The 26,203-nt window shown below is 43.2% G+C and overlaps 1 long non-coding RNA gene across 1 annotated transcript in view; it reads left to right on the top strand.

Moving 5' to 3' along the window:
* The first annotated feature begins 410 nt into the window (after positions 1–410).
* LOC140714381 (uncharacterized) overlaps positions 411–26,203 on the top strand; it is a 125,157-nt gene continuing 99,364 nt past the window's right edge. Inside the window, exons 1-2 of the long non-coding RNA XR_012095867.1 lie at positions 411–653; positions 1,126–1,211. This is a non-coding gene — a long non-coding RNA (uncharacterized lncRNA). The remainder of the gene's footprint in view (positions 654–1,125; positions 1,212–26,203) is intronic.

Raw genomic sequence — 26,203 nt, 5'->3', positions numbered from 1 at the left:
CACTGACTAAAGCATTATATAAAAAATAAAGTTAGAGGTTAAGGGATGTGGAATAAAATGTGCATAAATACATAAATACCAACATGGCATAAATAATCACAAGCTCTATCACACCCAAATCCGACAAGCCCATATTTACATAGAGAAACACATACCAGTTCATTTTGTAATTATCATACTGTTACTTTTTGCACGGAACAACAAATTTCATGTCTTATATGACAGTGATAATAAACCCGATTCTCTCTCCCTTTCCCTCTCTCCCACATACACACACACACACAATCTGTCTCACATGCAGGCACACAAGGAGACAATCATAAGCTCTGTCTCACATACACAAAGACACAATCACACAGATCCACAAACAATCTCTCTCACACAAAGCCTCGTGCACAATCTTGCACACAGAATTTGGTCACGCACACCTCCAGGCACACCAAACAGTCTCGTACAAAGACGAGCGCATGTAAATTGAAAACATGGTGTCTGTTGACAGTCAAAAGCGACCGACTGGGAAGGAGCTGTCTCGTGAGAGTGACTCCATTCGAGAGCGTGCTGCCTCTCATGCCAGTGAAAGATGAGCCTGTGTGGTGATTTGTCTGGAACGGGTTTCAGTGTGAGCGCGCTGATGCATGATCAGCCTGAACAAGGTTAGCAAACTAACTGCCTCACGGTTAGATCTATATACGTCCCTGCATCTCCGTCTGCACACTCTCAGCATTCCAGGAACAGCCTCTTCCCCACCACCGTCAGATTTCTGAATGGACGATGAACCCATGAACCTCATTATTTTTGTTCTCTTTTTGCACAACTTAATTAATATAAAATTATTGTCATTTAAAATTTATATTTTTATTATTATGCATTGCAATGTACTGCTGCCACAAAACAACACATTTCCCAACATATGCCAGTGATATTAAACCTGGTTCTGATCCCTGCCTCCGAGCCTGACAGTGGCAGGTGGGGATTGACCCATCATATGCGCTGAGGAGGGGCAGGGTGTATCCTGCAGCACTTTCCTCCTTTTTGGGGAGGATCCCATCCATCCCTCTCATATTTCCACTCCTTAAAATGAACATTGTAATCCCTCTGACCTCTCTCTTCTGTTTTACTCTACAGTGCTGAGGCAGAATCTCACCAATCTTGTGGGTGATATTTCTTATTAGCATTGTTGGAAGCAGCAAGCTTGAAGTCAGGAACAGTGAGTAAGTATACATTTCAGTCTTGTTTATAAATAGCAACCCACAGCCTCAGCTCTGGAGTAGGCCAGAGCACATTACAGAACCTCCTTTTTCACTTTCAGTGTGATTTAGCATTGCGGCCACTGTCTGCTTAAAAGGGCAACAGGCTTAAGGGATTCAGATCCCATGCTACACAGAGCCCTGAGGGCGTTGCTCCTTTAAGTGAACTTTCAGACATGTTAAGGAAGAGCGAGTGAGAGGATAGTCTCACCTCACTCCAGGTTGGACAGGGAGGATTTCTGCCTCCCACGAGTTGGCTCCGACTGCGTACACCATCCACACTGTGATGTAAAATATACTCTAAGCTAGTCCATGTGTGTTTGAGATTTAAAACATAGACCATCACAGCACAGTACAGGCCCTTTGGCCCACAACGTTGCGCTGACATTTTAACCAACTCCAAGATCAATCTAACCCTTCCCTCCTATGTAGCCCATGACACTTCATCCTTCTGCTTGTCAAAGAATCCCTTAAATATAGACATTTTTTCCACATTTCTTTCCACCAATCAAGGAGACGACTTTGGCCCATCAAGTCCATGCCAACACTCAGCCCAATCCTATTCCATCACCCTATCCCTGCATTTCATTCTCCCCTCATTCCTACACTTACCTACACACTGGGGCAATGTACAGAGGCCAGTTAACCTGCCAACCTGCAAGTCATTGGGAAGTGGGAGGAAACCAGGGCACATGGTTGAGAGGGGTATGTGCAGGTTGACGCGACCAGGCGGATTAACAGTTCTGCATGGATTAGACAGGCCAAAGGGTCTGGTTCTGTGCTGTAGTGCCTTATGACCCTGCGACTATGATGTCCAGAGGGCGACCATGAGATCACAGGGAAGAACATGCAACTGTGAAGAAGGGATGGCAGCAGCTAAAGTTCATTAGGAGTTTGAGGAGACCAAAGTCTCTAGCAAATTTCTACCGATGCAGCGTGGAATGCATTCTGTCTGGCTGCATCAATGTCTGGGATGGAGGGGCCAATGCACAGATTCAAAAAAAGCTGCAGCAAAAACACAGCCATCTCCATCATGGGCTGTAACCTCCCCACATGGAGAACATCTTCAAAAGGTGATCTCCATCATTAAAGACCCCCACCACCCCGGACATGCCCTCTTCTCATTCCTACCATCAGGGAGGAGGTACAGGAGCCTGAAGATACACACTCAATGTTTTAGGAATAGCTTCCACCCTCTGCCTTCAGATTTCTGAGCAAAGGTGTGATGCTGAGGCTTTATAAGGCACTGGTGAGGCCTCACCTTGAATATTATGAACAATTTTGGGCCCCTCATCTTAGAAGAGATTTGCCGGCATTGGAGAGGGTCCAGAGGTGGTTCACAAGGATGATTCCGGGAATGAAAGGGTTATCATAAGAGGAACGTTTGATGTCCCTGGGTCTCATCTCGCTGGAATTCAGAAGGATGGGTGGGAGGATCTTATTGAAACCTTTCAAATGTTGAAAGGCCTAGACAGAGTAAGGTGTTCCCCATGGTGGGAGAGTATTGAACAAGAGGGCTCAGCCTCAGGATAGAGGGGCGCCCTTTCAAAACAGAGATGTGGAGAAATTTCTTTAGCCAAAGGGTGGTGAATTTGTGGAATTTGTTGCCACATGCAGCTGTGAAGGCCAGATCGTTGGGTGTATTTAAGGCAGAGATTGATGGGTTCTTGATTGGACATGGCATCAAAGGTTACCGGGAGATGGCCAGGAACTGGGTTTGAGCAGGAGATAGAAAAAAAGGATCAGCCCATGAATAACACCTCATGCTGTCTTTTGCACTAGTTATTTATTTTTGGATCTTTCTTATTGTAACGTACAGTAATTTTTAATGTATTGCTCTTACTGTTCTCACAAAACAGCACGTCAGTGATAATAAACCTGATTCTGATTGTACAGAAACAAACAGGCAGAGGTGTTTCAATTGCTCCACTGCCCTCATAAGTTACCCATCCTCTGTTATTCTGACTGAAAGGAGTTGCCATTACACTTTTGGACTTTAGAATAAGACAGGATAACAAGTTGTTAACGATTCTTCCTCATTTGCACTCAAGGGCCACTTTATTAGATACATCCTGTAATTACTGAGTGTAAGTTCATGGACTTCTTCTGCTGTAGAAGGTTCAAGGTTCAACATGTGATGTGCATTCACAAGTGCTGTTCTGCACAGCACGGTTGTAACACATGCTAATTTGAGTTACTGTGGCCTTCCTGTCAGCTTGAACCAGTCTGGCTATTCTCGTCTGACAAGGTATTTTCACCCACAGAATTTTTGTCATTTGATGTTTTTTGTTTCTTGCACCATCCTCTGTAAACCCTAGAGACTGTTGTGTGTTTGAAAATCCCAGGAGATCAGCAGTTTCTGAGATACTCGGACCACCCCATCTGGCACCAACAATCATTCCATGGTCAAAGTCACGAAGATCACATTTCTTCCCCATTTTGTTGTGTGGTATGCCCAACAACTGAAGCTCTTTACCATGTCTATGTTCTTTTAAGCATGGAGTTGGCTGAATAGATATTTGTATTAATGAGCAAGTATGCAGGTGTACATAATAAAGTGGTCACTGGGTGTATTTTTCCATGGACAGTGTTTAATCTTGTTAGATGATCACTTTTATACAAGAGGCATGCCTCGTTTGGGTGGCATTGGGCTCACCAGCGATTCCATTTACAGTTGATCAGCCTGGCAGCATTCTCCGTCTGAGCTGCGCTGAAGAACTGCGTAACATCCGAGTGAGAACTCAAACACTCGGAAATGAGGGAAGAAAGTTGAGTGTGAGGAATATAAATTACTGTCTAACATGCACCAAAAATCCATCAATACTATGTCAATCCTTAATTTATACCAGGTGTCCAGGGACGAGGCAGGAAAATGCATGCCTTTTTAGCAGACCTTGGATACTCGTTCCAGACATGACTTTCTTCAGAGAATTATTGTATGAGGGGCCTAGAGAGAGTAAGTAGGAAGGATCTATTTTCCTTAGCCGTGGATCAGGAAACAGGAGGAGGGTGGGATGGATTCCGTATAATTGGTGGAAAGTGGGAGGGGGTTGGGAAGGGAAGTGTGTTCACTCAGAGACTGGTGAAGCCTGGAATTCACTGAGGGGAGGTAAAGGCGGAAATTAAACTCACATATATACACTTAGTGGTGACTTAATTAGATACACTGTACACCTGCTTGTTAATGCAAATATCTAATCAACTAATTATGTGGCAGCAACTCAATGCATAAAAGCATGCAGACATGATCAAAAGGTTCAGTTGTTGTTCAGAGCAAACATCAGAATGGGGAAGAAAAGTGATCTAAATGACTTTGGATGTTGGTGCCAGATGGGGTGGTTTGAGTATTTCAGAAACTGCTGATCTCCTGGGATTTTCACACACAATAGTCTCTAGAGTTTACAGAGAATAGTGTGAAAAACAAAATTATCCAGTGAGTGGCAGTTCTGTGGGTGGAAGTGCCCTGTTAATGAGAGAGGTCAAAGGAGAATGGCCAGACAGATTTAAGCTCACAGCAAGGTGACAGTAACTCAAATAACCACACATTACAACAGTGGGGTGCAGGAGAGCATCTCTGAACACACAACACATTGAACCTTGAAGTGGATGGGCCATGAACGTACATTCAGTGGTCCCGTTATTAGGTACAGGAGGTAAGGTGGCTACTGAATGTATATCTCAACTGAAAACTGCTGACTGTGGGTTATGGACCTGGCTTGGAATCTGGGGTTAAGCTGGGTCACCCTTCCTTTCTTGACCTGTGTGGACACAATGGCTTGAAAGGCCTCCCTTATTTTGGTACGATTCTCTGATTCTCCCCAGTTTCTCAGGTGGACACAAGAAAGTAAGACCATGTTCTTAGTCTGGAGAGTTTGTCACCAGTTTGGTGTTTCCAACTGATTCAGAGGAGGGCTGAGGTTAGGAAACAGCTGCCATACCATACAGGGGAGCTGGAGGGTCTGTACTTGGTGGTGGAGCCGATACACATGATCCAGGGGATCGCGTGGATCCACGTAACTCTTGTCAACTCTTGTCCCATCCTTCACTCCATCCTTTAATACTGCTTATCTGCCCCTCGCTCTATCAGTTCAGATGAAGGGTCTCAATCTGAAACATTGACGGTTACTATGATTATTTTTTCTTTATTTTTGCATTTGCAGTTTGTTGTCTTTTGCACAGTGGATGTCTACCCTGTTGGGTGCAGTCATTCATTGATTTTATTATGGTCATTGGATTTATTGAGTATGCCCACAGGAAAATGAATCTCAGGGCTGTATATGGTGACATATTTGCGCTTTGATAATAAATTTACATTGAACTCCACAGATGAGTTTCTCTTGTGTTGCTCCAGGGGATCACATGCGCACCAGCTGCCTCAGGAGGGACTGCTCATATTGGACACAGTGGGGAGGTGGGGAGCCCATTCACCTGCAGGAAGGAGTTCAAATCTCAGAGCAGCTGGGGAATTCAAACTCAAATTATAGAATCACATCCAGGCCGTGCTCTCTTCTCACTGCTGCCATTGACTAGGAGGTATAGGAGCCTTGGGTGCCACACCATCAGATTCAAGAACAGCTACTTCCCTTAAAACTTGTCAACCAACCTGCACTACCCTATTCATTCTATCAGTTTAGCAACAATATGGAACTCTGCACTACAACGGACTTTGTTTTTTTCTGCTGTGTTCTTTCTTGTAAAAATTGTGAATAATTTATGCTTAATTTATATTTTTCTGTTGAGTGTGCATCTGATACAATGAGCCTGTGATACTGCTGCAAGTAAGTTTTTCTATCACCTATGCAGATGTGTACTTGTCATTACTGTACAACCATCAGGTTCCTGAATAGTTACATATGTTAACTTCACTCACCAGCACACTGATCTGATTCCATATCCTACAGTCTCACTTTCAAGCACTGTGTAACTCATGTTTTCAATATTATTTATTTTTATTTGCATAATTTGTCTTCTTTTGCAGCTGCAAGAAAATGAATCTCAGGGTATTGTGTGGTAACATATGCATACATTATTAATAAATTTACCTTGACTTTGACAGTATCATACAGCATGGAAACCGGCCCTTCAGCCCATTTGGTCCATGCCAACCACGACGAACATCTAAGCTAGTCCAATTTACTTGCAAACACGAGGAAATCTGCAGATGCTGGAAATTCAAACAACACACACAAAATGCTGGTGGAACACAGCAGGCCCGGCAGCATCTATAAGAAGCACTGTTGACATTTCGGGCCGAGACCCTTCGTCAGGACTTTGTCACTGTGTCCTGACGAAGGGTCTTGGCCCGAAACATTGACAATGCTTCTCCTTATAGATGCTGCCTGGTCTGCTGTGTTCCACCAATTTACTTGCATTGGTCCATTTCCCTCGTTTCATATCTGTGTAGCTGGAACAATTGTTATTGTACTGCCTCATTCTGTTCCCCTGATAGCTCATTCCTCTGATAGCTTGTTCCAAATACTCACCCCTCTCAGGTCACCTTTCATTTTTCACAGGGTCAGAATGTCCAATACCAGAGGCCATATGTTTAAGGTAAAGGCGGAGGGGGCCAAATTCAAAGCAGATGCGTGGGGCAAGTGATTTTACACAGCGATTGGTAGGTGTCTGGAATAAACTTCCGGGGATGGTGGTGGGGGCAGATAGGGTAATTTTGTTTAAAGATAAATATTAGCTTTATTTGTCACAAGTTCATTAAAACATACAGTAAAATGTGTTGTTTGTGTCAATGATTAACGTAGTCCGAGGATATGTTGGGGGAGACCTGCAAGATTCACCATGCTTCAGGCATCAACATAGCATGCCCAGATCTTACTAACCCTAACCTGGTATTTGGAATGTGGGAGGAAACCAGAGCACCCAGAGGAAACCCACTCCGTCATGAGGAGAACATATAAACTCCTTACAGACAGCAGCGGGAATTGAATGAATCCCGTTCGCTGGTGCTGTAAAGCTTTACGCTAACCACTCTGCTATCATGTTGTTAGGCGGGCACCTGAACGTGAAGACAATGGAGAGATATGGACTATGTTCAGACAGAAGGGATTAGTGTAATCAGATATTATTAGTTCGGTACAACGTTGTGCACTGGGTGCTTGTTCCTTTGCTGTACTTTTCTGTGTTTGAAAGTGCAATGTTGCAGAGAGGACGTGCAGATTCCACACAAAAAACTGAAGTTGAGATTGAACTTGCAGCTGTAAGATAACTACAAGTGCTGATGTACCTAGATGAACACACACATACTGCAGTGCAGCATCTTCGCCTGCTAAAATCCTTTAATCACACCACCTTGCTCTTTCTGCTCTGTAATGCCATTTAAATACGAGCCCTTCGACAAAAACTTTCATTCACATTATCTTCATATGGAGCTAAGGGAAAAATGTTGTTGGAAAAACCATCCTCTGATTCTGAGTAAAAGGGAGGTTGCAGCTGTTGTTTGTGAAACAATGCTGCGTGCACATCTCAGGCGATACTTGGTAATTCACCATGTGCTCTTTAAACACAGCCTTACTTTCCAAACACATTACAGTCCCTGGTTTTATAATACATATGGAAACTATCATGCTTGATATACTGCAGAGGAGGGAATATTACTTGTGTCTTGAAGGCTGGTCTTCCAAGTGGACCACAACCTTGTTGTAGGGTCTGGAGGCTTGCGTGCCTCAAAGACTGGGAGAGCTATGTTGGCTGCAGTCAGGGATTAATGCTTTGGCTCTTGGTCAGATCAACCATGCCAAGCAGGTCAAAGGGTAGAGGGCCTCCAGGTTCAGGGGTTCTGCTGAGGGCTTACAACCCTGACTGCTAAAACAAAAAGTTGTTATGGAAACAGCAATGAAGAATCCTCCTACATCTGTGTATGATGGTATTCCTGAGTCTCCACTCAGGATGTACATGATGGACGACTCTCAACCTCACCTGGGGCACAATAGAGAAGATACCCAAAGACAAACAGAAATGGACAACCTTCATTGCTACCCTAAATGCCAACCGTGTATCAGGTGGTAACTAACTAACCTGAAGGCTGGTAAAGATCCTTGCTCTGGATTAGACTGACGTTTGAAGCAGCAATTAGGATGTGGGAGCTCAGATGGGACCCACCTGTATATGCCGGCTGAATGGGTTGAAATGCAATGGAGAGAAGGGAGTAAAACAGAGACAAAGTCTGTGTCAACTTCAAATTTATATGGTTAAATCAGCAAAACACCAGCCTACCACCATCGAAGATACACGGTGCCTAGAAATAGTATGCACCACCCCTGAGAAGTTTTAATGTTTTATTGTTTTACAACATTGAATCACAGTGTATTTAATTTGGCATTTTACTGACACTGATCAACAGAAAAGACTCTTTCACGTCAAAGTGAAAACAAATTTTTACAAATTAGTCTAAATTTATTACAATTATAAAACACAAAACAATTGCTTTCATAATTACTCACCCCTTCAAGTCAGTATTTAATAGATGCGCCTTTGGCAAAAATTACAGCCTGGAGTCTGTGTGGATGGGTCTCTATCAGCTTTGCACATCTGGACACTGCAATTTTCCCCATTCTTTACAAAACTGCTCATGCTCTGTCAGGTCGCATGGGGATCGTGAGTGAACAGCCCTTTTCAATTCCAGCCACAGATTCTCATTTGGGTTGTGGTCTGGACTTTGATTTGGCCACTCCAGGACATTAACTTTGTTATTTTTAAGTCATTCCTGTGTAGCTTTGGCTTTATGCTTGGGGTCATTGTCTTACTGGAAAACAAATCTTCTTCCAAGTCACAGTTCTCTTGCAGACTGCATCACGTTTTCCTCCAGGATTTCCCTGTGTTTTGCTGCATTTATTTTACCTTTTACCTTCACGAGCCTTCCAGGGCCTGCTGCAGTGAAGCATCCCCACAGCATGATGCAGCCACCACCGTGCTTCATGGTAGAGATGCTGTGTTTTTGACAATGTGAAGTATTTGCTTATGTCAAACACAATGTTTATTTTGTTGGCCAAAAAGCTCAGTTTTGGTTTCATCAGATCATAAAGCCTTCTTCCAGATGACTTCAGAGTCTCCCACATGCCTTCTGGTAAACTCTAGCTGAGATTTCATGTGAGTTTTTTTCAACAGTAGTGTTTTCTTTACCACTCTCCCATAAAGCTGTGACTGGTGAAGCACCCGGGCAACAGTTGTTGTTTGCGCAGTCTGTCCCATTTCAGCCACTGAAGCTTGTAACTCCTCCAGAGTTGTCATAGGTCTCTTGGTGGCCTCCCTCACTAGTCCCCTTCTTGCACGGTCACTCAGTTTTTGATATTGGCTTAGCCTAGACAGATTTACAGCTGTGCCATATTCTTTCCATTTCTTGATGATTGATTTAACTGTACTCTAAGGGATATTCAGTGACTAGGAAATTTTCTTGTATCCATCTCCTGACTTGTCCTTTTCAATAACATTTTGCGGAGTTGCTTGGGTTCTTCATGGTGTAGTTTTTGCCAGGATACTGACTCACCAGCAGTTGGAGCTTCCAGATACAGGTGTACTTTTACTACAATCAGTTGAAACACCATGACTGCACACAGGTGATCTCCATTTAACTAATTATCTGACTTCTGAAACTAATTGGCTGCACCAGTGATGATTTGGTGTGTCATATTGAAGGGGGGGGGGGGGTGAATACTTACGCAATCAATTATTTTGTGTTTTTTATTTGTAATTAAGTTAGATCGCTTTGTAGAGATCTGTTTTCACTTTGACATGAAAGAGTTTTTTCTGTTGATCAGTGTCAAAAAACCCAAACTAAATCCAATGTGATTCAATGTTGTAAAACAATAAAACCTCCAAGGGGGAGATTTGTATAAGCAATGTATATATAGAAAGGTGCTGGAAAAACATGAAAGATCCCACCCATCCCGCTTATAGACTGTTTGTCCCACTCCCATTAGGGAGGAGGCTACGTAGCACCTACACCAGGACCACCAGACTCAAAACAGTCGCGTTTCCCAATCGGTAAAACTGATCAACACCTCCACCCACTAACCCACCCACCACTACTTTATCATTTCTTGTCAGTCACCTTACGTACAGATACTCCTGTGCCTAGCATCAATCTATGTATATAAGCTGTCTTATGTATTTATACTTATTGTGATTTTTTATTATTGTGTACTTTATATACTTTTTTTTGGTGCTGCATCAGATCCAGAGTAACAATTATTTTGTTCTCTTTTACACTTGTGTCCTGGAAATGACATTAAACAATCTTCAATCTTGAAATAAATAACCCCACCTTCCCCCCTCGTCGCTGATCCACCAACAGCTTTGGGTGGGATTCATAATTTTGTTTAATTTTATTTGGAGACACAGTGAAGTAACAAGCCCTTCCAGCCCAACAAGCCATGACCAATTAACTTACTAACCCATACATCTTTGGAATGCAGGAGGAAACTGGAGCACCTGGAGGAAACCCATGTGGCTATGGGAAGAGTGTACAAACTCCATACAGATAACCAGCACTGTAATAGCACGACACTAACTGCTATACGACCGTGCCGCCTATTTTATTCATTACTTTCTGATGATTCCACTGAAAGTTTCAAGAGAAGGTTAGGAGAAACAGACAGGAAGCCCTCTGCCAAAGTATAGTCTATCACTTAGTTCCCAACACACAACTTGTATCACTGAAGCAGCCTACAGATTAAACTCCCTTAGATATTCAGACCAAACTCTGTTTTTGGAACTCCTCAACTGAAGTAGGACAAGAAGCCACTCAGTTCAAGGGCAGGAAGGGAGGGTCAAAGAACCTTGGAAGTGAAAGATGCCCTTTAGTCTGCTCCAAAACTCGTCGGTCTTCCACCACAGTGAGATGTCTGCAAGGGAATACTGCTGACCTGCAGGTTAGATCCAGGATTGAACTGGAAGTCTGGAAGTCGAGGCCCACTGTCTGGAGCCCCGAGTCTGCGAGTTTGCTGGGGACGTTGAAGCCCAATGTTTGCCGGCCCCAGCCCGATTCAGCTGCAGGCTGGAGGCCCAGGTTGGCCAGTGCTGTGTTAGAGGGCTGTGTATGTGCATGGACGGGAGGGAAGAACAAGGTTTTTTTTGCTGTTGTTGTTTTGATGGTAGTTGTGTTCTGTGTTGGTGTGCCAGGCATTGTGGGCATGCTATCTTGGGGTTGGAATGTGTGGTGACACTTGTGGGTTGCCTGCAGCACACCTTGGGTGTGTTGGTTGCTAACCAAAGGATGCATTTCACTGACTTTTTTAATGTACACGTGATAAATAAATCTGAATCTTTATTTTTTTACGGAGATACAGTGCAGAATTGGCCCTCCTGGCCCTTCGAGTTGCGCCGCCCCGCAAACCCTGATTTAATCCTAACCTAATCAAGGACAATTTACAATGACTGATTAACGTACCAACCAGTATGTCTTTGGACTGTGGGAGGACGTTAGAGCACCCAGAGAAAACACACACATTCATGGGGAGAACATACAAACTCTTTACAGACAGCAGCAGGTATGGAACATGGGTTACTGGTGCTGTAATGTTCTAACCACTACGCTACCGATCTTGAATCTTTCTGGCTGCAGGAGTACATGCAGAGGGACGCACTGAACCTTGGTGTAGCCACTGCAAAAGCTCTGTAGGGAAGAATCTCAGGACACAGATACAAAAAGGAGAGATTTAAAACAGACATGAGAGGTGACTTCTTTACACAGAGGGAAGTGAGCCTTGTTGACATAACTGTAGCTAACAAGAGAAGTCAAAGCCAACATAAAAGCCAGAGAGAGGGCATAGAATAGACCAAAAATTATTGGGAAGTTAGAGGATTGGGGAGCTTTGAAATACCAACAGAATCCAACAAAAAATCATTAGGAGGGTAAAGAAGGAATACGAAAGTAAGCTAGCCAGTAATATTAAAGAGGGTACCAAAAGTTTCTTCAGATACATCAAGTGTAAAAGAGAGTTGAGAGTGGATACGGGACCGCTGGAAAACTATGCTGGAGAGTTAGTAACGTGGACAACAAAATAGCGGACAGACTGAATAAGTATTTTCCACCATTCTTCCATGTGGAAGACACTAGCAGTATGGTGGAAGTTCCAGGTGTCAGGGGTCATGAAGTGTGTGAAGTTACCATAAATAGTGAGAAGGTTCTTGGGAAACTGAAAGGTCTGAAGGTAGACATGTCACCAGGACCAGTTGGTGTACACGCCAGTGTTCTGAAAGAGTTGGTTGAAGAGATTGTGGAGGTATTAGTAATGATCTTTCAAGAATCCCTAGGTTCTGTATTGGTTCTGGAAAATTGGAAAAGTGCAAATGTCACTCCGCACTTCAAGAAGGGAGAGAGGCAGAAGAAAGGAAATTATAGGCCAGTTAATTGGACCTCAGTGGTTGGGAAAATGTTGGAGTTGATTCTTAAGGATGTGGTTTCGAAGTACTTGGAGGCACGTAATAAAATAGGACTTAGTCAACATGGTTTCCTCAAGAGAAATTCTAGCCTGACAAATCTATTGGAATTCTTTGAAGAAGTAACAAGCAGGATAGACAAAGGAGAATTGGTTGATGAGGCTGCTTAACAAGCTACAAGCCCATGGTATTACAGGAAAGATTCTAGCATGGATAAAGCGGTGGTTGGTTGACAGGGGGCAAAGAGTGGGAATAAAGGGAGCCTTTTCAGGTTGCATGCCGGTGAGGTGGTGTTCCACAGGGGTCTGTGTTGGGACCGATTCTTGTTAAGTTATATGTTAATGATTTGGATGATGGAATTGATGGCTTTGTTTTAAAGTTTGCAGACGATATGAAGATCGGTGGAGGGGCAGGTAGTTTTGAGGAAGTAGGGAGGATGCAGAAAGGCTTAGACAGATTAGGAGAATGGGCAAATAAAAGGCAGATGGAACACAGTGAGTCATGCACATCGGTAGAAGAAATGAAAAGGTTGACTATTTTCTAAATGGAGAGAAAATACAAAAACTGAGGTGCTAAGGGACTTGGGAGTCATTGTGCAGGATTCCCTAAAGGTTAATTTGCAGGTTGAGTCTGTGGTGAGGAAGGCAAATGCAATGTTAGCATTTATTTCAAGAGGACTAGAATAGAAAAGCAAGGATGTAATGTTGAGATTATATAAAGTTCTGATGAGGCCTCACTTAGAGTATTGTGAGTAGTTTTGGGTCCCTTATCTAAGAAAGGATGTGCTAAACTGGAGGTTATTCAAATGAGTTTCACGCAAATGATTCCAGGATTGAATGGCTTGTTATATGAAGAGCGTTTGATGGCTTTGGGCCTGTATTCACTGGAATTCAGAAGAATGAGGAGAAACCTCATTGAAACCTATCAAACGGTGAAAGGCCTTGATAGAGTGGATGTGGAGAGGATGTTTCCTATGGTGGGAGAGGCTAAGACACAGCCTCAGAATAGAGGGAGAAGAGAAGTAATTTCTTTAGCCAAAGCATGGTGAATCTGTGGAATTCATTACCACAGGCATCTGTGGAGGCCAAGTCTGTATGTATATTTAAGGCAGAACTTGATAGATTCTTGATTGGTCGGGGTACGAAGGGAAATGGAGAGAAGACAGGGCAGAGAGGAAAAAAATTGATCAGCCATGATGAAATGGCAGAGCAGACTCAATAGGCCAAATGGAGTAATTTTGCTCCTATGTCTTATAGTCTTATGGAATGAGCCATCAGATTAAATATTTGAGGTGGGTACATCTGTGATGTTTAACAGGCAATTGGATAGGAACATGGAGGGGAAGGACTTGGAGGGTTATGAGGTGAACACAGGAACTGGATCCAGCAAGAGGAGGATGTGGTCAGCATGGACCAGTTGGGCCGAAGGGCCTGCTTAGAGACTGTACGTCTCTATGACTATGACAGTCCAGACTGCTTCTGCTATCGCAGCCTGATAGTCCAGTGTGTCAGATGTACTTTTATCTGACATGTAATATTTTTAGCATGAGCAATTTTCTATCTTATTGCACTTGTGCAGATTTTTTATTGAACAGTATTTTTCTGCTCAGTCGGCTTCTAAAACTTTTACTGCAGATAAATCCATAAAAAACACAAGTCCGTACATTGTGATTTAGTTTGCGCTGGTTTCCACCTCAATAACATGGACTGAAATGTGTTCTATCTGTTATTGATTTGTTCTTCTGAGTGAAATGTTTCCAGTTAGTTAACATTAGCAACTTGTACTTATGAACACTGCCTTTCATGAAACAGTACAGTATAGCACAAGAACAGTTGTTTTGGCCCATGATGCTGTGCAGAACTAATTAAACTGGTAATTAAATACATAACTTGTCCTTTCTGCCTGCACAATGTCTATACCCCTCCATTCTCTACAAATTTGCGTACCTACCTTAGAGCCTTTTGAAACATTTGAGTGTTTGATGTCTCTGGGCTTCACAAGAATGAGGGGGGACCTCACTGAAACCAATTGAATGTTGAAAGGCCTCGACTGAGTGAATGTGGTGAAGATGTTTCCTAAGGTGGGAGCGTCTAAGACCCGGGGTCACAGTCTCAGAATAGAGGGGTGTCCTTTTTGAATGGAGATGAGGAGGAATTTCTTTAAGCAGAGAGTGGTGAAGCTGTGGAATTCATTGCCACCGGTGGCTGTGAAGGCCAAGTCATTGGATGTATTTAAGGCAGAGGTTGATAGATTTTTAACTGGTCAGGGCATGAAGGGATACAGAACGGAAGCAGGAGATTGGGGCTGAGGGGAAACATTGATCTGCTATGATGAAGTGATGGAGCAGACTCGATGGATCAAATGGCCTAATTCTGCTCCTATATCTTTTGGTCTTATGGTCTAAAACCCTCTAGCATGTTTGCCTCCACCACCTCCAATGATAGTTTATTTCAGGCACTCAGCACTCTGTGCAAAAAAGCATTGCCCCATACACTTGCTTTCAGCTTCCCCTGTTCATCATCAATGCAGCCCTCTACCATTGGACATTTTGTCCTGGAGTTGAAGACACTGACTCTCCACCCTGACTATGTCTCTCATAACTTTATACTTCTTTCATCGGTCTCTCTTTTCAAGTTCATCCATTGCACATGCCTTCTAATCCAGCAGCTTCCTGGTAAACACACACAAAATGCTGGGGGAGCTCAGCGGGTCGGGCAGTGATGTGGAGGGAGATGGACAATTGACATTTTGGGTGAACACTCCTTATCTGGACAGAAAGATAAAGGGGAAATAGGTGGTTTTAAAGGGTGAAGTGAAGGATATCAAGAGCTGGCAGGCATTAAGCCATTCCAGATGAGGATGGTGAAAGAAAGATGGATGAAGGGAGAGTGGAAGTAGTGACAGAGGATGGAGATGATTGGTGGAAGCACCAAAGCGAGGGAGAAGAAACAATATCATAGGGGTTGGGGTGTGTGTAGAAAGAACTCGGTAGATCAGGTGGAGAAAGAAAGTGACAGGGGGAGCAGTTTACCTGAACCTGAAGAATTCAATGATCACACCTTTGAGTTAAGACCATAAGATAGAGGGGCATAATTGGGCCATTCAGCCCATCAAGTCTTCTCCACGATTCCATCATGGCTGATTTATTATCCCTCTGAACCCCATTCCTCTGCCTTTTCACTATAACCTTTGACGCCCTGACTATTCAAGAACTTATCAACCTCCACTTTAAATATACCCAATGACTTGGCCTCTACAGCTGTCTGTGGCAATGAATTCCACGGATTCACCACCATCTGCCTAAAGAAATTCCTTCTCATCTCTGTTCTAAAGGGACATCCTTCTATTCTGAGGCTGTGCCCTCTGGCCCTAGACTTCCCCACTATTGGAAATAAAATAGGCAGGAAGATCATGTTGTTGTCAAGGGTTCTATGTGCATGAGTGACCATAATATGATAGAATTATGCATTGCTTGTGAAAATCATGTAGTTCACACTTGGGACTAAGTCTAAACAAAGGAAACCATGCAAGAACAAGAGCAAAGGTGGATGTAGATGATTGGAAGAACACATTGAAAGGGATTACAATGGACAGACAATGGTTGGCACTTAAATAAATGATGTATGTCATAAAGAAAATACATTCCTTTTAGGCATAAAAACCCAACAGAATGAAGTGACTCATCTGTCGCTGACAAGGAAATTTAAAGTTAGTGTTAAATCCATGGAAGAAGCCTATAACATTGGCACAAATAGCATTTTGCCTAAAGACTGGAAGCATTTTAGATATCAAAGGACGAGCAAGAAATCGGTAAAGAAAGGCAGGACAGAGTACAAGAAACAATCATAAAGTGTCTAAGATGTTTTCTATGTATGCAAATAGAAAAAGACGAGCAGGGCCCAGGTACAGAAAGAGATGGGAGAATTTATGGTATGGAAAGATGTGTCAGAGGAATTAAACAATTACTTTACACCTTTCTTCATGGAAGAAGACACACAAAACCTTGCCATATGTTTTAGAAAACAAAGGGGCTTGTGAGGACAAGGAGCTGAAAGAAATGTTAACAGAAAAAAGTAGTACTCAAGAATGGATCCAACAGTTTACATGCAAAATCCAAAGGTCAAAGTAAATTTATTATCAAAGTACATATATACTACCTTGAAATTCATTTTCTTGTCAGCATTCACAGTAGACCTCCAAGAGGACAACAACCTTGTCGTGGTTTGGAGGCTTATGTGCCTCAATGACCCAGAGAACGATGTTGCTGCAGTCAGGACTTTATGCTTTGGCTCTTGGTAGGGTCACTCATGCCAAACAGGCCAGACTAAGAGTGGTTTACTAGTTCTCCTGGTTTGGGGTTCAGTGCAGAGCTAACAACCCTGACTGGTAAAACAAAATTGTTATGGAAGCAGCAACGTAGAATTCTTCTACATCTGATAGCGATGGTATTCCTGCGTCTCCACCGAGACTTGCATGACTGACAGTTGTGAAAACCGAGAGGAAGTTACTGGCATAATGAAGGAAGCCCTGGACACCAGCAAAGATGGAGAACCCTTAAACACCAGTGTGTAATGGGCAGTAAGTAAGCAAATATTCACAGTAATACAAAAAAAATACAATAGAATCAATGAAAAACTGCACACAAAAACTGACAAACAACTAATATGAAAAAGACAAACAATGCAAGTACAAAGAATCAACAAACAAACAAATAAATAAGTAAATAATATTGAGATCATGAGTTGTAGAGTCTGAGAATTTTGTAAGAACTAGCTTTAAAGATACCAGGTACTCTGGCTTGAAAGATTTTGAATTATTCTTGTTGACTGTATGCTTACAAATATGACCAAAGGTTTCCAAGCAAACAGAGAATGGCCAATCTATTAGCTTGATGTCAGAGTTAAGCGAGATTGCCGGAATTCATAGCAAAAGATGGAGTAACAGAACACATTGAAAAGAAGGATTCTTTATATCAGGTATCTTTCTTTTTCAGTCTCAGTCCTGATGCAGGGGTATGACCTTTACCCCGCAGCTACTCAACCTGCTGAGTTCCTCCAGCAGACAATGTGTTGCTTCAGATCTGCAACATCTGCAGTCTCGTGTCTACCTGACCTGTTCACAGCACTTGCTGATTTTGTTTCAGATCTGCAGCATCTGCAGTATTTTTACGTTAATGATCATGTTGAATGGTGAAGCACATGAGGTTGAATATTCTATTATTGCTTCAATATCTTGTTGTTCTTATACTTTTATGATCTGTAACTTACTCACACTACCTTCCAAAAACATACCTCATTAGCACCAATCTTCACCCTATTTTACCTGCTCTCCATCACTTCTGGTTGAAGAAATTCCTTTTCATCTCATTCCTGAATGGTGGATGCGTTAGTTTGAGACGGTGACTTCCCCTGGTTCTGGACACCTCAGCAAAGCACCAACGTTATGAAGGACCCTAGTTAAAACAATGTGATTTTCACATTTGAGGCCCTTTGTTTGCTTGAGAGCAACCATGTAGAAACATAGAAAACCTACAGCACAATACAGGCCCTTCAGCCCACAAAGTTGTGCTGAACATGTCCCTACCTTAGAAGTTACTAGGGTTACCCATAGCCCTCTATTTTTCTAAGCTGCATGTACCTATCCAGGAGTCTCTTAAAAGACCCTCCACCACTGTTACAGGCAGCCCATTCCATGCACTCACCACTCTGTGCGTAAAAAACTTACCCCTGACATCTCCTTTGTACCTACTCCGAAGCAGCTTAAACCTGTGCCCTCCTGTGGCAGCCATTTCAGCCCTGGAGAAAAGCTCTGACTGTCCACATGAACAATGCCTCTCATCACCTTATATACCTCTCACCCTCCGTCATTCCAAGGAGAAAAGGCCAAGTTCACTCAACCTGTCTTCATAAGGCATGCCCCCAATCCAGGCAACCCAGCTGTCTAGGTACACAAGCCAACGAAGTATGAAATGAAGAGCAAATTGTTGCCCATGCAGCAGGCTCTCCTTTTCCATGCAACTGATGAATCCAAAGGAATGGTCAAGACTGATACATTTTGGCATCTAGAACATCACAAGAGTTTCTAGTCAGTGTCGAACTCCACATAAGACTGCCATAGGGACTCTAGCTGGAGATTCTTCCCTCAGGGTTTACTCCCAAAGCCTTCTCCATGAGTGGGTAAGGCAGCAGAGGTTTGAGATCAGAGTTTTCCTTCTCTTAGCTGACCTGCCAACTGAAACTGATGAGCCCCATCTGCCTGAAGTGACTGCCTTTTAAGATGCCAGTAACCTGCCTTTGCCTGTTCTCCTGGCAATAGAAATGTTTCTGCTGGGCTTAGGAACTAAACCACATGTGACGGCCAGGAGCTGGAGCTGGTTATCAGAGGCTTTTTGAGATGCACGCCATTAGGAGTAATTAATAGGTAGTGGGAGCTTATTCCCACCACCAACCCCGACTATGACACCTTTAAGGAACCTTAAGATTTTCACATGAAATGTATAATTCCATCATATTTTAACTTAAAGATACAGCATGAAACAGGCCCCTCCAACCCAACAAGCCACTCTGCTCAGCAATCCATCTATTTTAACCCTTGCCTAATCACAGAACAATTAACCTACTAACCTGTACGTCTTTGGAATGTCTTTGCCCTCTCAACCCATTCCTGTGGTGAACTTGATGCACCATCAATAACTCTCTGAGACGTGAGGCGAGATATAGGCTTTTATTGACTGGAAGAAAGAACAAGCAGCAATTGACCACCACACTGCATCCTGGAGACTGAGGCCGGGGCAGTGTCTCCAATCGCCTTTATACCGGGGTCCGTGGGAGGAGCCACGGTCAGTGGGAGGAGCCACAGGAGCAGTCAGCGGGGGGGGGGGGGGGCGTGTCCAGACAGGTATATGTAGTTCACCACAGAACCACCCCCCCCAGCTGACTGCTCCTGTGGCTCCTCCCACAGACCCCTGCATAAAGGCGATTGGAGGCACTGCTCCTCCCTCAGTCTTCGAGATGTTGTGTGATGGTCTCTTGCTGCTGACTGCTCTCTTCCAGCTAATAAAAGCCTATCTCGCCTCACGTCTCCGAGAGTTATTGATGGTGCATCAATTCCCCACCTCAATAATGCCAGCCCTGCTTCAGCATTAAGAAATTTGTATATTCCTACAACTCTTATCTGGAGTCACTTAAGCATCTCCACGGTAGGAATCAGAACTGACAGCAATACTCCATTTGAGGTCAGACTCATGTTTTATGAATCATTATGTTTTGCAACTTCAAAACATTAAACTAATTTAGAGGAAGACATGGGAGTCCAAAATGTGAGATAAACTTTGAGTTTACTTTAAGCAAGGTGAGCGTGTATGCAATTCATGTATTTTTACATATATTTATTTACTTGTTGCCCGTTATGCCACTGGCGTTTAGGGCAGCAATGAAGGTCCTCCATCTCTGACAGTGTAGAAGGATTCTTCATTGCTGTTTCCGTAGTAATTGTTTTTTTGACCAGTTGGGGTTGTTAGCCCTCAGCTGAACTCTGAACCCGGAGGTCCGGTGCATTACTCTTGGTCTGGCCTCTATGGTTTGACCTGATTGGCATGGGTGACCCTACCAAGAGACAAAGCATTAAGCCCTGACTCCAACCGACATAGTTCTCCAAGACATTGATGTAAGCAAGCCTCCAAACCCTATGACAAGTTTGTGGACCTTTTGGAGGATTTTTACATATAATCTGCAATGAATTAACTCTTCTCCAGTTTCCAACCAGTTACAGGTATTGATTTTAACTGAGGTTTTGATGACAAACTCTGCCATCTTTGGGGATGAAGGCAGGCCCAGGCATCATCCCTGAAGAAGATGACAGAGTTTGTCATCAAAACGTTGGTTATAATCGATACTTGTACCTGGCTGGAAGCCCGAAAGAGTTAGTTTATCATATGCACCGGGAAAGCACGAGATCCTTTTTCTGGTAATGAATTATTTAAATGAACAAGAATGCTTAATCATTCAAGATATATACAAGATTACTCAAATATTACAGAAATATTAAGTACACAACATAAGCATTCATCATAACTTCTCTGCTTTTGTACCTTTTGTACCTTCCTGTACATTGATTTCAGTTCAGCGTTCAGTACCATCATCCTGCAGAGACTAGTGGAGAAACTGTCGCTCCTTGGCCTTAACACTGCCATGTGTCGCTGGATTCTGGATTTCTTGACAGAGAGACCACAGTCAGTCCGTGTTGGCAGGAACATCTCTGACTCCATCACACTGAGCACTGGATCCCCACAAGGCTGTGTGCTCAGCCCATTGCTGTTTACACTGCTAACAAATGACTGTGCAGCCAGATTCAAGGAGAGCCTGATCATTAAATTTGCTGATGATACCACAGTGGTGGGGCTCATCAGCAAAAATGATGGAACAATGTACAGGGAGAAGGTCAAACACCTAGAGAGCTGGTGCAGTGACAACAACTTGATGCTTAATGTCACCAAAACCAAGGAGATGATTGTCGATTTCAGACGGTCTCAGCCTGAGCACACACCCCTCAGCATCAGCGGCTCCACAGTGGAGAGAGTGGAAAACATCAAGTTCCTTGGGGTGCAGATCTCGGACAATCTCACCTGGTCCAGAAACACCACTGGGATTGTGAAACGAGCCCAGCAGAGATTGCACTTTCTGAGGAAGCTTGAACAAGCATCACTCCCCACTAACATCTTAACTACATTCTACAGAGGAGTGGTTGAGAGTGTGCTGAACTTTTGCATCAACCTGGTACTCCAACTGCAGTGCTGCTGACAAAAAAGCCTTGCAGAGGGTGGTTAGGGGAGCAGAGAAGGTTATTGGGGTCTCGCTACCTTCTGTCCAAGACCTCTTTCAGAGTCAATGCCTCCAGAAGACATGGTACATCATTAAAGACCCCTCACACCCTCTCCATGAACTGTTTGTTCTTCTGCCATTAGGTAAATGTTACAGGAGCATCAAAACTAAAACCACAAGGCTACTAAACAGCTTCCTCCCACAGGCAGTCAGACTGCTAAATAGCTGCTCTACCTGACTCTGCTTTGGACACTTTTAACTTGCACTGGACACTTATAACTTGATTTTAACTGACATGTGGCTGTTGTGTTTTACTATTTATTGTTATGTTTATTATTTAGTGTTGCATTTGTTATGCTATGATTGCACTGCTCCTGGGAAACGCTGTCTCATTCTGCCCTGCAGAGCTGATGTACGGTTAGAATGACAATAAAGTTTTTGAATCGTGAATCTTGAATCTTTTTCTCTATTGATGAAGATCAGAATTCTGTTTGCCTCATTAACTCCTTTCTCACAAACAAGAGAAAACCTGCAGATGCTGGAAATCTGAGCAACACACACAATATGCTGGAGGAACTCAGCAGGCCAGGCAGCATCTATGGAAAAAAGTACAGTCAACGTTTCAGGCCAAAACCCTTTGGCAGGACTGGAGAAAAAAGATTTGTCTTCCCACAGACAGCCACGAAACAAAGAAACACCATGAAACCTGTTCAAAGAAAACCATCAAACATCCCCCACTTGCAGCAAAACACATCACTCCAATGGCAACAAAAAAAGAGAGAAAATCGTAGAATATAAAACACAAAATCTAAATAGTTCAGGCATATTCAGTTCAGCTCAGTGTTCATTATCTATAATCTGCCCTAATTGAAAATCATCCATAAATAGCACCAAGAAATGGGGTGACCAGAAGCCAGAAACACATCATAGTGTGAGCTGCAGAGACCAATCCACAAACCGCATCAATGAAACCTTCCTCTGGCACCATCCTCCATCAGCATCGATGGAGAGAGAGACCTTGCAAAGGCAGGATCTTCCTTTGGGAGTAGTGAGCAAGACAGAGTTAAACGTTGGAACCCCAAAGAACCCCCAGCTCCCCCTCCTACGCACAAGCATCAGCAAGGCAATGCACCCCCCCAGCAAAAAAAAAGCTTCGGTGCCCCCACCGAGCACTCAAGTGTGCAGCAAAGCATCAATAAAGACACAGGCTTGCAGTACCCCAAAGACTACTCGATCACCCGGTAATGCGACATACCACAGGCTCTCTCTTTCCCTAACAAGGGAAAAAGAGGTGAGCCCGATTCACAGCAAGAGGGGAGACATAACAAACAACTCAGTGATTTATGGTGTTAAAAGTCTGTTGTGTTGCTTTTACCGAGCTCCGTGCCCAGAGGGTCGGCTCCAGAAAGTCTCTATACACACAGCCCACGGCAGCTAACCCACCGCTCCCAATGTTCTGTGTTCTCAGTCAGGGGCACCGCCCTAGAAATAGCATGTCGCCAGAGCCGCAAAAATCTGGCACACTTTGCTCTGCCCTTCCGAAGTCCAACCCATCATAGCGAGGATAATTGGTATTCAATCAATTATATTAATTTTGTGGTATTGGTGACCATCTTCATGAGAAGCTAGTTAAGGGATCATTGTGATAGTTTAATTGAGAAAACTGAATGCCGTAGAGACTGAAGATCAAATCTAAACTCTTCTCAGTCCATTGGACTCAATGCCAATTGACAAGGTGGGGGTTACCATTGGTGTAATGGATTTGTATCACTAGCTTGACTTGAAGGATATCCATTAAGATAAACAGGATTAATGTTTTAGATGATGACTTCTCCTGGCTGGTCCTGGGGTTAGAGGACTGTCTGTGGGAGGGAGGAAAGGGATTTATTTTGCTGTTCTTGTTCTTGCTGCTGCTTGTGTTGTTCCACTGACCATTGTGCATTTGCTATGTTGGCACCAGAATATGTGGTGACACCTGTGGACTGACCCCAGCACGTTGTGTTGGTTGTTATTGCAAATGGCAATTTTCACTGTTAGTTGCAGAGGGTGGAGATACATCTCTACCAAAGGAGGTGTAAGGTGCTCCTTCCCTCCCCTAGCCTGCAGGTCACCCTTGGGCAAGGTTTGGCACCTAGTTACTCCCCTGATCAGGGTCACATGAAGCCATGGGAGCAGGTGGTGGATGGTCATATGAGCAGCTGGTGCATATCACAAGTTCTGGTTATGCAACCACTGGTGCCAGGCAGACAGTCTCTGAAGAGTATTGATAATGGCTGGGGTCATCTGTCTTGTAAAGACACTGACCAGAAGAAAGCAATGGAAAACTACTTCTGTAGAAGAATTTGTCAAGAACAACTATAGTCTTCGATGGGCCATGATTGCCCACATCATGTAACATAGCATGTAATGACATTGATGATATTTCACTGTATGACTCGATATACATGTGATAAATATATCAATCTGAATTTTATCAGAGAGTTGTGCTTATAACTTTTAATACCACAAAGACCCATCCCAATGGTTTTTTTTAAATGAGGTGGTGGGAATTATTATGTGTGCCTGACACAGTGGAATAGGTCTTGGTTTAATATATCACCCTAACAAGAGCATCATAGAGAACACGGCTCCCTTAGTGCTCCTTCCTATGCCTAGAGCCCATTCTCTGGAGTGAGGTGTGAACCCATAGTGCTACAATATATAAATGGACATTTTGAGCATATGAATTGTTTTACCCCAGGAAAGAGGCATCTGAGAGGAGTATGGAAGTGAATCTTCTATCAACCAACCTGACATTTCATCTAACAAATGCTGGCTTGCATTGAACCTTTAGTCTGGAGGGGCCATTGCTGACAGTTAAACTGATTCTGCACATCTGAGATGATCTTTAATAGGCTTTCAATAAACAGCTTTAAGGTTAATACTCTTACATTAATTAGCAGTGATGAAATAAGAGTATTTTGTCACTGTACAAAAACAGAACAATGTTTGCAAAGGACTTACCTGATTATAACAGGTGAAACAAAATGCAATCAGATCAGATCTAAAGACATTTAACAATGTTTTGTTTTTACTCTGCAAAGATGATGCTGACAGATTGAAGTTCTGATTTAAGGCTGGTTGTGTTTGAAGAATTTCAGAAAAATAAACCAACAAGCAGCAGTATTTAAATCATTGTAGTATTAATGTGGAAAGTAATTAAGTCAGAATTAGATTTATTATCAGAATCAGGTTTAGTATCACTGGCATATGTCACGAAATTTGTTGTTTTGTTGCAGCAGTACAATGCAATACATAATAATAAAAACTATAAATTACAATAAGTACGTGCATATAAAATTTAAAATTAAATAAGTAGTTCAAAAAGAGAGAGAAAAAACTTCTGAGGAATTGTTCATGGGTTCAGTATCTATTCAGAAATCTGATGGTGGAGGGGAAGCAGTTGTTCCTGAAAAGCTGAATGTGTGTCTTCAGACTCCTGTACCTCCACCTTGATGGTAGCAATGAGAAGAAGGCATCTCTTGGTCCTTAATGATGGATACTACCTTGTTGAGGCATTGCACTTTGAAAAAATCTTCGGTATTGGGGAGGCTAATGCCTATCATGGAGCTGGCTGAGTTTACAACTTTCTGAAGCTTTTTACAATCCTGTGCATTTGCCCTTCCAGATCAGATGGTGATGCAACCAGTTAGAATGCTGTCCACAGAATGTCTGTGTGTCTTTGGTGACATACCAAATCTCAAACTTCGCTGTGTATTCTATGTAATTGCATCGATATGTTGGGCCCAGGATAGATACTCCGAGATGTTGCCACCCAGAAACTTGAAAATGCTCACCATTTCCACTTCTGATCCATCGATGATGACTGGTGTGTATTCCCTCAACTTCCCCTTCCTGAAGTCTACATTTAATTCCTGAGTCTAACTGATGCTGAATGCAAGGTTGTTGCTGCTACACCACTGAATCAGTTGATCTATCTCACTCTTGTACGCCTCTTTGTCACCATCTGAAATTCTGCCAACGGTAGTTGCATCATTGGCAAATTCATAAATGGTGATTGAGCTGGGCCTAGCCACACCATTGTGGGTGTAGAGAGAGTAGAGCAGTGGGCTAAGCACCTATCCTTGAGATGTGCCATTGATGATTGTCAGTGAGGAGAAGATGTTATTTCTGATCCCCACAGACTGTGGTCTTCCATTGAGGAAGTTCAGGATTCAGTTGCAGAGGGAGGTATAGAGGCCCAGGTTTTGGAACTTGTTGATTAGAACTGAGGGTATGATTGTGTTGAACGCTAAGCTGCAGCCAATAAGTAGCAGCCCGCTGTAGGCATTGCTGTTGTCGAGGTGAGCCAAGGCCAAGTGCACCAGAAGACAATAAGAACATAAGACATAGGGACAAAATTAGGCCATTCAGCCCATCAAGTCTACTCCACCAGTCCATCATGGCTGATCCCGGATCCCACTCAACCCCAAACACCTGCCTTCTTGCCGTATCCTTTGATGCCTTGACCGATCAGGAAACTATTTACTTCTTCCTTAAATATACCCATGGATTTGGCCTCCACTACAGTCTGTGCAGAGCATTTCACCGATTCACCACTCTCCAGCAAAAAAAAATCCTCCTTATCTCTGTTTTAAATGGTTGTCCCTCAGTTTTGAGGCTGTTTCCTCTAGTTCTGGATACCCCCACCATAGGAAACATCCTCTCCACATCCATCTTATCTAGTCCTTTCAACATTCAGTAGGT

Source organism: Hemitrygon akajei, chromosome 21, assembly GCF_048418815.1.
Source record: "Hemitrygon akajei chromosome 21, sHemAka1.3, whole genome shotgun sequence".
In the NCBI taxonomy this organism is placed as follows: Eukaryota; Metazoa; Chordata; class Chondrichthyes; order Myliobatiformes; family Dasyatidae; genus Hemitrygon; species Hemitrygon akajei.
This window is presented reverse-complemented; position numbering and strand designations above follow the sequence as displayed.